This window comes from Oreochromis aureus, linkage group 23 (assembly GCF_013358895.1).
Source record: "Oreochromis aureus strain Israel breed Guangdong linkage group 23, ZZ_aureus, whole genome shotgun sequence".
NCBI lineage: Eukaryota > Metazoa > Chordata > Actinopteri > Cichliformes > Cichlidae > Oreochromis > Oreochromis aureus.
Genome location: NC_052963.1, coordinates 8564985 through 8575060, shown reverse-complemented (window position 1 = coordinate 8575060; position 10076 = coordinate 8564985). Strand labels below are relative to the sequence as shown.

Below are 10076 nucleotides of genomic sequence, written 5' to 3'. Positions count from 1 at the left end.
TGTTTTTTGTCCATCTATTCTTTAATACCTCCAGGAACATCTGGTGTTAAGCTATGATTGTGCTGGATTTAGGATAGATCAGCTGCTGTTAGATGACACCGGCTTCTCATTTTCTTTAACTTTTTGCACATTGCAATTTTTCTACCCTATGCCAACAAAGACAACGACAAGCAGCAATCAGCAGCTTCTGCCCACTCTGCTGTGCACAAGCTGTAGGAGGTGATCCAATCTTAGATTTAAAACTATATGCCTCAGGGTGAGCTGGCTAATATTCCATAGAAGAGATCATATGATCAAAGGGTTCATCCAGGATGCCTGTGGAATATGAGTGCAGTCAGCTCAAAGGCACCAGGTCAGCTAACAGCCACATAGCGGCTACATGTGCGATACTGCGTCTACTTGGTGTCCTTGATTTTATAATGAGCCAGTTTGGGTAGGTAAATTTATTCATAGCTGGTGGGTGGACCACATTATTGACATTGCAAGCAATGCAAATGACTGTAGCTCAAGCCTCATGGATATGAGGGACAAATGTTGAATTTTAACACATATTATGTACCAACGACAGAGAAGAGGCTCTTTGAACAGTTATTGCAGGAAATGTCTGTCGAAAAAGAACAGCTACTGCTAATTCTGCATCTGTTCCTCTTCTGCTTTCACAGATAGAGACATGTATTAAGCTTAATTAGGAACAAAAAAAGTTTGTATTTCTATTCATTTAATTGTATCAGGGACATTTTGGATAATTAATGCTAGACTATTTTTCATTTTGCAACAGTAAAGCAAAATGTGAAAATAAATCAGTGTTGCTATTCTCAATTTTTTTTAAAACAACCAGAAACAACAGAAATATAGGAAAGTAACAACGGCAGAGATATTTTCACCATCTCTAGCAACAGTTAGCAAGACATTAAAAATATGACATAAGACATCACAGATAAATCGCAAAGTTCTTTTTAAAAGTAAAAGAAAAACTTTTTAAAAGAATTGCGGTCAGAATCATCACGTTGAGCCACACGCCCTTTGGGATTCTTGTTGGGCTCCCCAGTGGCATGGATCAGTTCTGGAGGGTGACCATGTGACCGATGGGTGAAGCAGAGCAGATCAGGAGGCCACCCACAGTGGAGGCAGAGTGGGTGGAGGTTGACAGAGATGAAGAAGACCTTTAGGTGACAGCACTGGAGACTGAAGGCGGCATCAACAATCCTCCGGTGACGGGGTTGGAGGCTGGCAACGAAGACGCGACACTTCAGGAGGCTGTGGAGACAGAGACGGAGATCTTTAGGCAGCTTGGCTGGAGGCCGACGTTGATGGAGATGGAGACCATCGGGCATCTCCGCTGCAAGCTGATGGCAGTGGAGACGGAGACCCTCCATTGGCTTGGCTAGAGGCCAACATCAGGTGAGACAGAGATCCACGGGCGGCTTGGCTGGAGGCTGACGGCAGTGAGATGGAGACCCTTGGGCAGAGTAGGTCCAGACCAAGCAGGGTCAGGCGGTGCAGTGACCACTGACGCAGGCAGAGCACGACCAGATGGCAGAGTGTAGACCCCTTTCAGAGCAGGACCAGACAGTGCAGGCTGTCGCTGCTCCCTCCGACTCAGGCGGCGGCCTGGGAGCTGCGGCAAGCAGAGGTGCGGGGCCACTAGAGGCTTGGTCAGCTTGGCTGGGCACCCAGCTGACACTGGACCCCCAATGTCTTTAAATTAGAGCAGCCTCCAGAGTTGGCTGAGCCCTCGAACGCAGTCTCTGGGAAGGCCCTGGGCAGATTTTCAGTCTTTGAGGGAACCAGTTTAGCAGCATGAGAAACGGTCTCAATGGATGTTTGCTTTGCAGCAAAGAAAGCAGCTCTAGAAGGTGTCAGATCAGATGCACAGTAAACGGCCTCTGACTCAGCTGGCACAGCCACATTATGAGTAGCCAAAATATTTAACTCAAGTTCTTTACTATAGGTTCGATGCAAAACAGAAATCTCAGCTTCGGCTGGCTCAAGAGTCAAACAGTCAGAGAGGACAGACAGATCAAGAAATAAAACACATACAGTCTTTGGGCTGATTGTTTCAAAAACACAAGATTCATTTTGATTAACTGAGTCAAAAACAAAAACTTACAGTTTTAATCAATTATAAATTCATCTCAGTTCTTTAGTTTACAAAAGGGTTCAGGAGCAGTCAAAAAAACTCTCATGGGGAAACAAAGTCTTAATTTCAGCACTCTTGGATTCAGAGAAATGGCATGAGTGATGCAGCTCACCAGTCCTGAATGCCGAGTTGCGTCCACTGGGTCCATGGTGTGGTCGCGTCATTCTGTCATATCCTGCTGTGTGGCAGGCATGGCACGACCTAATGATGTTACATCTGACCCTGAAGCCCCGAGAACTGTGTCAAGTAAAGGGGGTGTGTCCAAATGAAGCTCGTGTAGAGGCCCCCGTTTCTCTGAAGTGATGTGACCGAAATATGTTTATTGCGTGAATTGAATCTGAGGTGATTCTGAGGACGAGCTTGCAAGGAGATTGTAAACAGATTATTGAGACACCAAAAAAGCAAAAAATATAGGCAGTTATGGAGCTTATCTCTCAGGGTGGTTAGTTAGAAGTGTGTGTGTGTGTGTGTGTGTGTGTGTGTGTGTGTGTGTGTGTGTGTGTGTGTGTGTATATATTATATATTCCCATATAAATACCTATATGAGGTCCTGTACTATGAGGGAAGCACAGCTAACAGTGACAACGCGACAACGAGCAAAGTGAGACTGAGGACTTAAATACACACACAGGATAACGAGAAGCTGGAAAACAGGTGAGAACACAGGAGGACCAATTTAAAGATAACGAGACCAGAGAAACAAAACTGAACCCAATGCACTTTAGACAAGGACTACCAAAATAAAACAGGAAACAGAACACAGAGACAGAGAGTGAGGGATAGCGAGAGAGCGTGGGAGACATGATGGGCTGGGGAGAACACAGACGAGACCAAGACAACCAGGATACAAGGGAACAGACTATATCCCCTTTTCCATTAGTACCTAGTCGGATCGACTGGTTTTCCATTAAAATCTAGTACTACCTAACCTGCGTAGTTGTCGTCAAAGCAACTCGTCAGAGTGTCCAGCAACATAATTAATATGTGACACGAATGCTATAAAATAAAGTTGGACGTTGGGGCAAGAATATACCTACTGCTCGGTCTGTGGCTTTTCGTCAGACTTGGGGATCACTGCGTTATTTTTGTAGCTATTTCCCTTATTGCCCAGTTTAAAAAATTGTGGTTTTAATTTCCGTGAATGAGATGCTCTTATGACTCATCGAGTGACGCCACTGACCAGCCAATCGGTGGCATGCAGTCTGACGATGTCACATTTTTCGGATTGCTTGGAACCCCGGGCGAGCAGGTACTAAAAAAGTATTTGGTACCAGGTGCTGAGACCTAATGGAAAACCCTGAAAATCGTGGTGAACCGTGCCGAGTAAATCCGAGTAGGTACTAACGGAAAAGGGGCTTAAATGAACAAGTAGTTAAGAACTAGAAATACAAATGATTAAACTGGGAAGCACAAGAAAACTAAACAATACCAAATAAAGACTAAGAAAGGAAGATCACCGTAATAATAAACAAGGCCTAAAAGTCCAAAAACACTGGGTCAAAGACCCAGGACCATAACAAGTTGAGTAGTTTTGTGGATTTTGCTGTCACCATCGTGGGCTTTTGAAAGCAGATGTGATGAGGGAAGTCTGGATCTGACTCCGTTGCATCAAGGAAAACATTTTGTCATTGGCTAATCACTACGAGGTCAGGACTCGACTTCTGGCTCTGCCATATCTTTATGGACCTTATTTTGTGCACTGGTATGCAGTCTCATGGTAGAAAAGGAACCCCAAAGTATTCCTACAAAGTGTAGAGCATGAAATTGGCACATTGCAATCAGACAAGAACTGTTTTCTTGGCAACCACCTAACCCTGACTTTTTGCCTTGCCATACGGAGAAACATGATATATCACTCCAGAGAACATCTCTCTCCAGTGGCAGTGTGCTTTACACCACTTTGCACTGGCAATGTAAGGCTTGATTGCAGCTGCTCGGCCATGGAAGCCCATTTCATGAAACTCTCTATGCCTTGTTCTTAAGCTAATCAGAAGGCTACATGAAGTTTGGAGGTCTGCAGTGATTGACTCGGCAGAAAGTTGGTGACCTCTACCCACTACACACCTCAGCATCCACTGATTTTATGTAGCCTACAGTTTGTGGCCAAGCTGCTATCATTCCCAAGCACTGTCACTTTGTCACAATACCAACAACAGTTGACAGTGGAATATTTAGTGAGAAAATTTCATGACTGGACGATACTGGAACTTACTGAGCTCCTGAGAACAACATATTTTTTCACAAATGCATGTCATTTCTTTTCCTACACAGTCTCACCCCGTGAAGAATTTAAATAGATGCACTGTAAACCATTTTATATTTCTGCCCTCAGTTTAATGATGAGACAGAATCTTTTGCCTTTTCTACAAAAAAAAAAAAGTGTAAAAAAGCTCTTTTTTAAATGAAAAGTTAAAACCTTTAAAGAAAGCTGCGTGTGAATTATCTGGAAAGAAAAAAGTGTGAAACGTTCTTCCCTGAAGTACTCACCTTCTCTTATTATGTTTTGGCAGCTTAATATGTCATTTTATTCAGAAGCAATAAGTTGTTATGGTATATTCCTCTGACCCGTGTGAAAAAGAATAATTCTGCTAGTTAATCACTGAGGTCTACCCTGAAGCCCACAGCAGGGCCACTAATGGCCTGAGAGAAAGCTCTGATCTGAATCTCCCCACTCTCTGTCTTTCTTTATCTTCTCCAAGAAAGCTGCCTCCATATCACACCCACATTTTTTTTATTTCGTTTTCTCCTGCCGTCTTTTCATTCCCCCTCACGTATCATCTTTTACAGAAACCTTCACGGCTACATCGTCTGCTTTTTCTCCCAGAGTCGTCATTCATCATCCTCCTCCTGTTTCCTCAAGCTGAGTTTTAAACTTATCCACCAGCCGAGCTGATGCTGAGCAGCTCATTTCTCAGCTGGAGTGATAACTATCTTTTGCATGCCTGGTGCGGGCAGACCTGAAAGCTCTGTCTGGGTCCAATGGAGCATTATTGATTGGAAAGTTTTCTTGATTAATTGTTGTAGAGCTGTAACCAAAGGAGCGCTGCGGTTGCTGCTGTGAAAGTTGTGTCCACATTCTCTCACGCAAACACGCACACACCTGCAGAATGCTCTGTCCGGGATGCTAAGCTCCATGGCAACAAATTGTTACGTAGGATTTGGATTCAGTCGAGCTTACACAACTGCAGAGCTGGCTCAGACTACAATACTGTGGTCCGTGTGATTTGCTTTGCTCCAAAACAAGAGATTTGCTTATTCTGTTTTAAAGCAGTCTGCCAAGGCTCTCATTTTTATGAAACTGTGACAGGTTTGGGCTAGCCTCTTCTATAACTGACGAATGTGCTTATTTAAAGTAGTAGAACACGGTTGTACTACACCGCATTCCTATTTCGAATTGGTTCAAGTAAGAATAAAAGTATGAAAGAAAAAAAATAGTACTTGAATAGAAAATAAAATTTTAATCAATGGTATAATTGCACAAACGGCATACCAAGCAAACAAAACAGGCCATAATTCTGAACCTAGGATAAGTGATGCTCCAGCACAACAAAGGTATACCCATACCTTCGCTCAATGTCAATTATTTATGGTTTCACTTCCCTGGACATGGACTTTAGTGAATATTTCATGCAAGTTATTTGCCCCTTGTAATAGCTTTGACTTAAGCCTCACTCTTGCATCCTCTAAGGAGGGCCCTTGCCAATTGGACAGCTACCCTTTTCCCATCCCAAAGTGTGAAACTCTGGGCCACAGAAGGCATCTGAGGTCTAATTCCATTTGCAGTGGCTGGAATGCACAGCACAGCACTGTTAATGCAAAGCAAGCCATCGAGACCACTGTGGAATAGTTCAGGGTGGTGACTTCCCTAAAGGTCCCACATCCCGAAAATCCACTTTTATGGCATTTTGATATTTTTATTCACAGTCAGTGTCTGAAGCTCACTGCCAACAGCCCTGATTGGTGTGTTTGGCTGTGTGACTGGTATTTTAACATGTTAATTCTGAATTAGATTAATGTATTAACCATCAGAGTCACACAGTACATCTGTTATCTCAGAGACAAAACAAGTGTTCTTTTTTTTTTCATTGGTCAAAAACGGTGGCCCTGAGAGGTCCAATTAAATTAAATCAAATTTAAAAGGTCGCTGTAAAAATGGAAAAATGCTGCAAAAACACAAAAAACACAGCAGAAAGTGGATAAAACAACACAAATGTTTTTGTGCAGACAAAAATGTGTCAGAACAGCTGTGGAGGTAACAACTTAACCATGTAAAGAGTATTGCGTACAGATATGAGCTCTTGGGGGGGAAATGTAAGCAGAGGTATGACCATGAACTGTGGAAACTTTAAGACTCGATTTATAAAAGGAGTACTGTGTGTGTGTGTGTGTTATGCTGTGTTATTGTAACTATCTTTCAGAGCAGCTAAACTCAGCAGGCTTCCTGCTAGCCCTTTACAGCTGTTTGCTTCTCTCCTACTCACTACACTCACTTATATTGCTTTGTGATACAGCCAAATTCACAATAGAGACGTTCTTATGTAGCCAGATATTTGTCTTTTTTGTTGTCAGACAACAGAATCACTTTAAAATAATAATTTTAATGCAGCTCATAAACTACATTTAAAAATGTTAACACTGCTAACTCTCAACTAGGCCACTCTGCTCTCCACTGCTAAAATCCATATTTTTGTAACCGCTCACTCTCTCATTATTTTCCCCTTTGCTTACTGGTTAGGATTAGGGCACTAAAAACTATTTGGCTATAATTCGGGAAAGAATGTGTTTTGGATCACAAAAGTAAGCCTGCACACTGACAAATGGGAGTGACAGCGTTGTCTCACTGCTGCTGTTATTTGATGCGGGGGTACATTGTGAATAAGTGGGACAAACCATCATTTGACACCAGAGAAATTACAAAAGTACTTCTGAACCCCATTTTTGGAATTACTGTGCTGTTGAGATTGTGCATATTGCAAATTGCATATTGCAGAGGTTCCCAAAGTGTGGGGCACCAGTGCAGGGGGGGGGCTCGGTATGAAAAGAAAAAAAAAAAAGAAAGCTTGGACACTGCTAGCATAATGGACAGGTTTTTGACGGGGCTCCCACACAAACGCAAAGCAGGAGATGAAGCATCGCTGAATATGTTTCCAAACCAACTTCCTTCCAAACCAAAGACTAGAAAATATGGTGAAGCACATCTTCCCTTTGGCTTCACCTGCACAAGTGCCAAGGTAGGTCTCCCCTGCAAAATTAGTTTTCCCTGCGTCTGGAGCAGCGCTGGGCTCTCCAAATCACGGACAAACAGTATCCCACAGCTGTTTATGTTTTTGAACCCATTTTGCACAGAGAGGCATTTTTTGAAAAATGTATTGACAGCAATGTTGAATATTATTACACAGGAAAAAACACAACTACACGTAAAATAATCACACCGTGACGCCTCTGCCTTTCTAAATGGAGGGACAGTAACTGTGTGTGTATATGTCAGCGTGTAAAACCTGAAGATAGAGACAAAATACTGTGAATCTGACTATCTGCCATTCTGCAATTCATCTCATGTAAACAATAACGTGGCGCACAGCGTGACGTGAAAAGAGGCACATACCTTTGACGTTGCGTGACGAACTCTGGATTCCTCGTCCACACATAAACGCAAAAAAGGAGTTTTAAATAATCTCCGTTTTCGGTGAATCGCAACGCCGTTTACGTGTTGACGAAAAGCCCAAACGCATAGAAACAGCTGAGTTTTCAGAAATACCCGTGTAGGTGTGGACGCAGCGTAAAAGAGTATATTTTATTACTACCTGTAATTTATTGCCGTTTACTTGTATTTGCTTAATTGTTCACTAAATGTTTGAGCTGTGAAATAAACCGCAATGGAGCAAAATATGGGTGTGTGTGTTTGGAGGATGTGTTTGTGCGGGGCTTAGGTGGTGGGGGGGGCGCGAACATTTTTCTTGTAAAACAAAGGGGGTCCTGGCAAAAAAAAGTTTGGGAACCACTGGCATATTGGATACCAATCTTGAACCTCTGGTCCCAGTTTTGCACCGTACCCACATCCCCCAGGTTACCAGTGAACCACTTGGAGGCTATCGAGGTTCAAGTTAGGCAACATTTTAGCCACATGTTTAACCTGCCTTTAAGAATCTTAAAGATGTTACCTTTAAAGTCGCACTTTTCATAAATGCATTTTGCTATTTGTTTTAACATTTCCATTTTGGGTATGCTATATTAAGGAAAACTCTCTTAAAAAAGGGATGTGAACCTAACTCTGGCACATTAACTCTTTTGTTGTTAGCCTTCTGAGGTTAGCACACAACTAGTTTTTGGTATTGTTTTAGTTTAGTTCTTACTACACACCAGTATATCAGAATCAATAAAATGAAATAGCTTACATAATTTAATCTAAAAATTCAGAATGAAAGAAGAGAATGCAAAGAAGTCCAACTATATATATGCTCACTGACCATTTTGTTAGGCATACTTTGCTAGTACTGTGTTGGACCACCTTTTGCCTTCAGAACTGTAATTCATTGTAGCATATATTCAACAAGGTGCTGAAAACATTCTTTAGAAGTTATGGGCATAACATAGTTGCAGCAGATTTGTCAGCTGCACAACTGCGGTGCAAGTTTTGTGTTCCATCACATCCCAAAGATGCTCATTTGGATTGGGATCTGGTGACATGACATACTCTGGTGAGTATCGTGAAGTCATTGTTTAGCCATCAGTAAATATGGACACTGATGTTATAAAAAAAAAAGGATAGACATGGTGAGCTGAGATACTCAGGTAGCCTGTAATGATGTTTAGTTGGCCAAGAAAATAGCTCCCACACCATTAAACCACTACCATCAGTGTGAACCACTGATACAAGGCAGGATGGATCCATGCTTTCATATTGTTTCCGCCAGTTACTGTTGCTTTTCTATCAGCTCGAAGCAGTCTAGTCATTCTGCTGTGACCTCTGACATCAACAAGGCATTTTTGCTCAGGGAACATTTTTTCTCACTGGATATTTTTTACTTTTTCAGACAAACAACCATGCCATGTACAAAGTCACTTAAGTTACCTTTCTTCCTTAGTCTGATCCTCGGTTTGGACGTCAGCAGGTCGTCTTGACCATGTCTACATGCTTAAAGGAAATTAGTTTCTGCCATGTGATAATCTCATTACATATTAGTATTAATGAGCAGTTCAACAGGTGTAAGTAACAAACAGGCTACACCACCATCTCCATTATGGTTGTTTTTGCTTCTTTGAAGTTTCCTCCACCAAAACTGCATAAAACAATTGAGACTCAAGTCGAATGGTTCCAGATTTGTTTCTTCCTTTCTTTTCTATGTTTTTGCAACACTTCGTCATTTGTCACTTGTCACTGCTGTCAGAGATCGCTGGATAGAGCACAAATAAACGTTAACAAGTGCAAGCAACAAGGGTATGTTGAAATTAAATTTATGCGTTGAACATTTCCCACAGAGCTGATCCCGTGGTTGTCAGACACAACTGTAGCCAAAATGAAGAGGTTTATATACTGCCGCTGGTTTCTGTTCATTTCACTACAGTGTGAAACTGAAGACAAATACAGCAGTCCCTTGAGGTATTTAATAGATTTTAGGCAATCCATCAAAGTCAGAAACAAAAATAGGAAAAATAAGAACAGATAGGATGAAAGCTTTGGTTTAATAAAAGTGGGGAAAAAGAAGATACAACTATACTGAATCAAGCATAGGACCCTCGCTGAAATACATGGAAATGCAAGTTTTCATTTATATGTGAAAAAAATGTTGTTAAATAAAATTTAGCATCTCTTTATTTCATAAAAATGTTATTACAACTTACCTGAAAAACCATCGATGGATGTGTTCATCGAGAGGTTGGGCATCTACAAGACTGCGAGTCAACAGCAATCTTGCCTCTGACATATACCGTTGAT

The 10076-nt window shown here is 41.8% G+C and overlaps 1 long non-coding RNA gene across 1 annotated transcript; it reads right to left on the bottom strand.

Moving 5' to 3' along the window:
- Nucleotides 1-228: 228 nt before the first annotated feature.
- LOC120436451 lies at nucleotides 229-2715 on the bottom strand. Its single transcript, XR_005610434.1, has 3 exons — nucleotides 2679-2715; nucleotides 2253-2499; nucleotides 229-1257 (listed from the first exon to the last, which is right to left on the bottom strand). It is a non-coding gene; the product is annotated as an uncharacterized LOC120436451 (long non-coding RNA).
- Nucleotides 2716-10076: the final 7361 nt, after the last annotated feature.